Consider the following 6,853-nt stretch of genomic DNA (forward strand, 5'->3'; position numbering starts at 1 on the left):
AATATCATCTAATGGACTTTCTTTAAATCACTGAGGAACTATTACCTTCTAGACTCCAGAGAATTTTGAACAGAAACCTTCAAAAACTCAGGGTGGTAAATTTTCGAAACAGTTTGCTGACAAAATGACTCAGACTAACTTCAGCTTGGAATCCACACCAAGGATAGTTTCTGACGAATTGCTTGAGGCAACCATATAACCAGTATTGATGGATGAGTTTCAGTTTGTTGGATGTGAAAATGTGCATACCTTGCTTAAAAGAATGTAGCCAACCACTTGTTAGACCCATGTCTATACTGGCTGATTAAAAAGTTGCCATTGGAGACTTGGCCCGTTGGCTGATTCAACTTGTTTTGAGGGTCCTGGTGGCTAGAAAAGGAATGTATAAATACTTGTATTAATCATAAGGAAGCAAGGGGAACATTTTGATGACAAGGTTCTGTATATTTATTTAAGCTGAGCCTTGAATCACAGACATGAGATCCATCAGCACAGCCATACTTAAAGCTTTATCAGAGTAGTAAAGCAGCCATAGCTTGTGCACTGACAGAACAGCTTTTGAGAATATAGGGTCATTTCCATGGCACAGTGTAGGAGTAGAATAGGACTTTGAGGGGGACTTGTACAGACTCACAATTTTTTTCAATCCGAACAAAAATCTGCATGTAAGTAGTATTTAAATGCTTGTATTTCTATGCACTTCATCCAAATGTATTCATTTCTAAATGTAATTTACCATACAATGTTCATTTTATAAACATGTTGTCATGTTTATGTACCAAAGAGAGAATGGCACCACAAAATGTGATACACAAAGTCTAGAGGAAAATTACCTTCTGATCTGTATGTTATCCCAGAATCAGTTTGGGCCTCTTTGAAATGTCCTTGAGCATCCCTAACGCTTAATCGAATGTATAGCATTGCTTCCCCAGAAGCTGGAAGCCGTCCATTAAATCCAGTGCAATTGAAGAGGAGGCAACCATGGTTCCTCCCACCCATGCCTTGCTCAAGATTTTAAAAAGTAGCCCAGGGCCTCTTCGAAATGCAAAAAAGAAGCAACATAGATATAAGGTGTCACCAGGAATTGGTACCAGAAGATGGGCCAGCTGGAGAGTATGGAGCAGAATAAAGAGCAAAACCTAAGGGCTCTTAATTTGTTTTTTCCAGGCTTTTAATTTCTGATGAAAACTGTTTTCATCTCACTGCTTTTATCCCACTGTTTTGATTTCAGGTTTAGTGTTGTCTTTAGATTTTCTCTTGTAAGCCCTAGAATCAAGGTATTTCAAAGTTAGAAGAGATATCCGAGGTCATCTAGCAAAGAAAGCTCCTCACCTCCAGAGGCAGTATATTCTGCTGTGGAACAGATTTTATTATTAAGAAGTTTTTCTAAAGATTTAGCTGAAATGTGCATCCTTGCAATTTCCACCCACTAATTCTAGTTTCAGCTGGCTGAATAGCTCAGTGGTTTAGGTATCTCTCTGCAGAGCTATTGATTGGGAGTTTGATTCTCCATTGTGCCTCCTGGGAGTACAGCCAGCCTGTGTGGCCTTGGACAAGCTGCACGGTCCCAGGATGCCCCTAAAAGAAGGGAATGGTAAACTGCTTCTCATTATTCTCTACCTGGAAAACCCTGGAATATGACACCATATATCAGAATTGATTTGATGGCACATGATGATATTATTATAAATTCTGGTTCCATCTTCTGGACCGACAAAGAACAAGTCTACTCCATCTCTATTACACATATTGTGTCTTTGCCTGATTTTTTATTTAGGCTCAAACTTCACTAAGGATATATAGTTAAGAGTACAGTCTTATTTATATCTAGTCAAAAGTCTCATTGGGCTAAATCCAAAGCAATGCCAGCAGTAGCATCAGGACTCAACACCACAGTCTTCCATAATGCTGCAATCCCCCTCTGGTGCATCTTCCAGTTCTTTAGAGAAGGTTTTTGGGCTGCACAAGGGGAGTTATATGGAAGTCCTGTGGCACGGCGGTTAAACTGCAGTACTGCAGTTAAGCCTCTGCTCACAACCTGAGTTTGATCCCAACAGATCCAGGTAGCTGGGGGGGGGATGTTCCTTGCATAATCACACTGCAAACTACCCAGAGAATTATCTAGCATCATAGGACAGTACAAAAGTTGAAACAACAACATATGCAGCATATTCAACCACCTTCTTAAAAAGGACACCCCTAGAAAGGGAGGAGATATCCAAGTATCAGAGTGAGCTTGTTACTTGCCCTCATGGTTGTTTGGATCTAGGATAGCTGGAGGTGCTGATGACTCTCACTGCACCAGGAGCAATGTCCTTCTTGGGGAGGTTATAGGTTTGGAAGAACCAAAGCACCTGGATTTGTTGGATCTCCCTGTTTCATGCTTTCCATGATTAACCCAAGGAACCAAGAACCAAGATGGTAGCATATCTAGATAGAAGCCCGCAGCTGGCAGTGCAAGTGCCCATCTGGGAGCATGTTAAATATCCTTAATGCTACTCATAAGGAGAAGACATGCTGCAGATGAAGGCCCTAATAACAAACCAGGAATGGGTGGGAGAACAACACTCACCCCCATTGTTTCTCTGGAACCTCATTGTGCCTCCAGAACCACATCTTTCTTGCTAGATACCTCCCCTGCCAGCTGGTCTTCCATGAATGTAAAGAACAGTACAGGATGCTTTCCAGGGAGCAACTGCTATTGAACTTCTTCTGAGCAAATTTGCACAGAATTCTGTTTTCAGATGCTGCTCAGCAAAGTTTGATCTAGCCTTACCTCATTTAGTCATCACTCAAATTAGAGATCCAAATAAGAGCTGGGGAGAATACTTACTATCAAGAACAAATTAGTGAAATGAGGGACACTTATTCACTCAGCTAGGGACTGAGTACATGCAACTGATGTTTCTTTCAGGCAAGAGTAAATGATTAATTAGTATTTTAAGCTCTCTTTATTTAGGGTATGCTATGACCTCTAGTGGCTAGAGAAAAGCCATTCATTGTTTTAGTAAAGGAAGCTGTGCTCTACACACAAAGAGATGAGCAACTTGTAGCTCTCCAGATGTTGTTGAGTGCAAGCTCCCATCATTCCAAACCACTGGCTAAGCTGCTCAAATTGACAGCAATATTTAGAAATTAAGTGGCATGTGTTTAGAGTAACAATTCTGTTGAAACAAAATACAACAAATCTAAAAATATTCCCCTTTCACAGTGTTGTTTTTGTTGAGATCCATGGCCATCTCACCACTGTAGCTGAAAGGTACCTTGATTTCTAAATTCATGTCATACGTATTCTCCCAAAACACACTTCCAACAGGAGGGTGTCAATTGGTATTATGAGTATTATTTTAACTGGGGGTGGCGGGTCTGATGGCTTTAAAGTTATTTTTGCAGGACATACAAATATTCAGCAGGTGAAAGTTTTCTCATCACTGCAGTTCCATGCCAGGAACATGTCAGCTGCAGACTTTTGTTTCTCCTTATCATACATTTGTTGAATGCACTGGAGAAAGTATGTTGGCTATGTTTTTAAGGACAAATGTGCAGATTTGAATGAGACAAAGAACTGATTGTCAGGCTCTAACTATTTGCAGCACAAACTATCCATGTTTATACAGAAGAAAGTTCCACCATTGTCAATGGAGCTTACTTCAAGGACAGTGTGCAAATGTGCATAGATTTCTGCCTGAGATGCTTTCTGCACTCCTCGCTCCCAAGTGGAAGGACACATGGTTTTGCCAGCTTCTTGGGCAGCAGGAGCTGTGCTACACAAGGAAACAACACAGTGATATGTCTAGTAGGCAGAACTGTTTGGCCAAACAAGTTCATTATGTTTTTTACATATTTTGTTTACTCAGCTCTTGCATTTTTCTCACAGAGATTCCCCATTTTACTATTAAAAGATTATTTTATATTTCTCGAATTCTAATTCCTGGTAACTGGTCAAAAGAGGGCGGAACACCATCTACTCAAAAACTACTTCCAGCACAGTACAGAAACGTGCCTTCCTTTTCCCCTGCAAAACTACTAGCAGCTTCAAGAAAGGGCAATTCAAACCAAGGTCTTCCTGGGGGAGGATTTGCACATACTGTACATCCACATACTCCAAAAGTTTTTTTAAAAATAATGCCAGGAAATAATCAGATCACTGATCTCCAATATCATGTGTACTTTAGCCCTAAAATATTCTGCTTTTTACTGGACAATGTTGGGTGGGGGCTTGTTAGAGAACTAAAATGGAAATAATACAAGTTTATGAGTTGTCACTCTTATTTCTCTTGAAGCCAGACTGGACCTTTATCATCTTGAACTCTGCTTTCAATTCTTTCCCCCAGTAGTATTCTGACAATTCTCCCAAATGCAATGAGCAAGGTTGTGTTTACGAAGAAGCTATTGAAGTTGCCATAGTTTTAAGGCAACTGTACTCAGCTATAGTTTGGGTAAGTGATAAATTTTACCTTTTCTATCAGTCTGGTGTTACTGCTAGCTGATTAATGCTATGAAACAACTCCAGGCAGGATTTCTATAAGCAGAACCTTAAGGGGCAAAATATTCAAAAGCATCAACAAGCAGTCACTCAGCTACCAAAGTTTTAGTACACTTTTACCCCGGAGTGCTCATCTCACAAATTTATATCCCACCTTTCTGCCAAAAATGCTGCTCAAGGTAGCTAGCAATAATAAAACACAGACAGGTGTAAACAGTTTCTTAGGGATCAAACGAATGTGAAAGGAAGCTATAGTCTGAACTGTCTTGAATGCTAAGAATGATAGCTTATTTCAAGACCCACAAAATGTCTTGAACTCAGTGGATTCTGGGAATTCATGATGCTTCTCTCCTGAGAATATTATGTCTTGTCTAGGCTGATTGCTGCTTCCATGTCATTTGGTCACAACATATACATGTACAAATAAATAGATTTTCACATATTCTAAAACACAGCACTGTCTCTCCTTTGAAGAAAAACTTGAAATGGCTGCCCTGTACTTACCACCTTGCAGGAAAGGTTGAGCAAAGCAATACATCCATATTTTTATTGTTCACTGGTTCATGAACAAAACTAGGTTATTCTGCTGTTAGCTTCTGTGTATGACAGTTCACTGGAAACACTTGAATCAGATAATTGGAATCTAGCTCTCCTGTTGACAACAGTAGTATGGGGGGGAGGAAGGAACTGAATATGTAGAAGAAAATGATCTGATGGCTTTCATCTGCTCTGCGTTGCTAGGGGAAATGCTTTGTCATTTGTCTGTGTCAGAGGCAGCACCGTTTCTCATCATGGAACGGCTCTTGCCTTCATGAAGAAACCACAGAAAAATAATGACCATGCAGAAATAGGAAATAGTATTACAACCCATTTTGTTGTTGGACTCAGTCATGTGACTACACCAAGGCATGTTAGGCTCACAACTCATCACAGCCTAAAGGGAAGTCTGTGAAAGATTATTTGTGCTCTTGTTGTAAGACCACAGGCAAGGCTTTGTGATTTCTGCTCCAAAACACTTTGGCGAAAAATGTGTAAATTGAGTCCAGTTGCCACTAAAGGCTGGTATTTGTAAATCTGTTTGCTTCCAGGATTTATGCTAGGTGAAAGTGAAAAGAGAGTTTATGTAGAGAACTGAACCTTCTAGTTTCAAAGTATTCACCACATCTTCTTTGGTGTGGGGCTGATCAGGCAAGGCTATTGTTACCAATAGTTAGAGTTGGGCAGCTATCTCATGTAACAGATTTTCACATGTGCAAAGTGGTGGTGAAGTCAGACAGATACCTCAGACAGCAGAAGTCACTCAGCTCTAAATGTTACATTTTAGAAGGAACTATTGCTGTTATTACTATTGCTACAAATGAGCACTAATTTGTTGTGTTGCACAATACTGTATATTGTACTCTATAAGCAAAAAGTAAGAAAAATGCAGGGCAGTACTCTCTGGTTCCCCCTAACAGCCTATTCTGATATTGCACATTGGAAATATTTACAAAAATAGTAATGGTAATGTGCTGTCAACTTACTTCCAAATGACAGCACCCAGAATTGGATTTTTAAGGTTTGTGAGATGTTCAAGGAGTGGTTTTACCATTGCCATTCCCCAGTGAGTTTCCATGAATGAGCAGGAATGTGGTCTCCTGAGTCCTCAGCTAGCACTCTGTCCACCCTACCATGCCAGCTCTCATTGATAAAATAAGTCAAAACAGCCCTGCAGCCTCCCTTGTATAGTAATTTAGCACAGATTAGAGCAGAGGTTCCCAACCTTGGGTCCCCAGATATTCTTGAACTAAAACTCCCAGAAGCCTTCACCACTAGCTGAGCTGGCCAGGATTTCTGGGAGTTGTAGTCAAAGAACATCTGGAAGCCCAATGTTTGGGAACCACTGCATTTTAGAATGGCACAAAATATGAAAAACTCTTGTCAAGATACGTTTAAAGGGTACATTAAGACATTTCTAGAGGTAACTTTTGAAAACCATTTGTTGTTACTCGTTACATCTAAAAAGTAACTTTCTGTTAGCTACATATTTCATTGCCCCGGCTTGTAACTAGTTACCTTCAACTTCTGGAATGCTGACAAGCATGAGATGGTGAGGGACTGCTGAAGAAAAGGTCTCTGTGGCCTGCCCTGTGGCTCTTAAGCTTGCCTGCTGCCTTCAGGTGTGGTAGATAAAACAGTCCCATTCCTAATGCCAAAGATTCTGCTTTCAGTCTGGCTGTCCTGATGACAAGGTACGCATGTATGGATGCACTCTTTGCCTTGCATGGTCCTGAGCTCTGTGATTCAGCAATGTTAATTTAAGCTCATGGCTGCCCCAGAAAACCCTGCAAGAATGCTCATTTTCTAAACTGAGCTCACTAAATTGTC

The 6,853-nt window shown here is 40.5% G+C and overlaps 1 long non-coding RNA gene across 2 annotated transcripts in view; it reads right to left on the reverse strand.

The window, feature by feature from the left end:
• LOC110073342 (uncharacterized) overlaps nucleotides 1–5,151 on the reverse strand; it is an 80,191-nt gene extending 75,040 nt beyond the window's left edge. For both annotated transcript variants that reach the window (XR_013545063.1, XR_002299563.3), the window contains exons 1-2: nucleotides 4,991–5,151; nucleotides 250–369 (exon numbers count right to left, since the gene is read on the reverse strand). This is a non-coding gene — a long non-coding RNA (uncharacterized LOC110073342). The remainder of the gene's footprint in view (nucleotides 1–249; nucleotides 370–4,990) is intronic.
• Nucleotides 5,152–6,853: the final 1,702 nt, after the last annotated feature.

Source organism: Pogona vitticeps, chromosome 4, assembly GCF_051106095.1.
Source record: "Pogona vitticeps strain Pit_001003342236 chromosome 4, PviZW2.1, whole genome shotgun sequence".
NCBI lineage: Eukaryota > Metazoa > Chordata > Lepidosauria > Squamata > Agamidae > Pogona > Pogona vitticeps.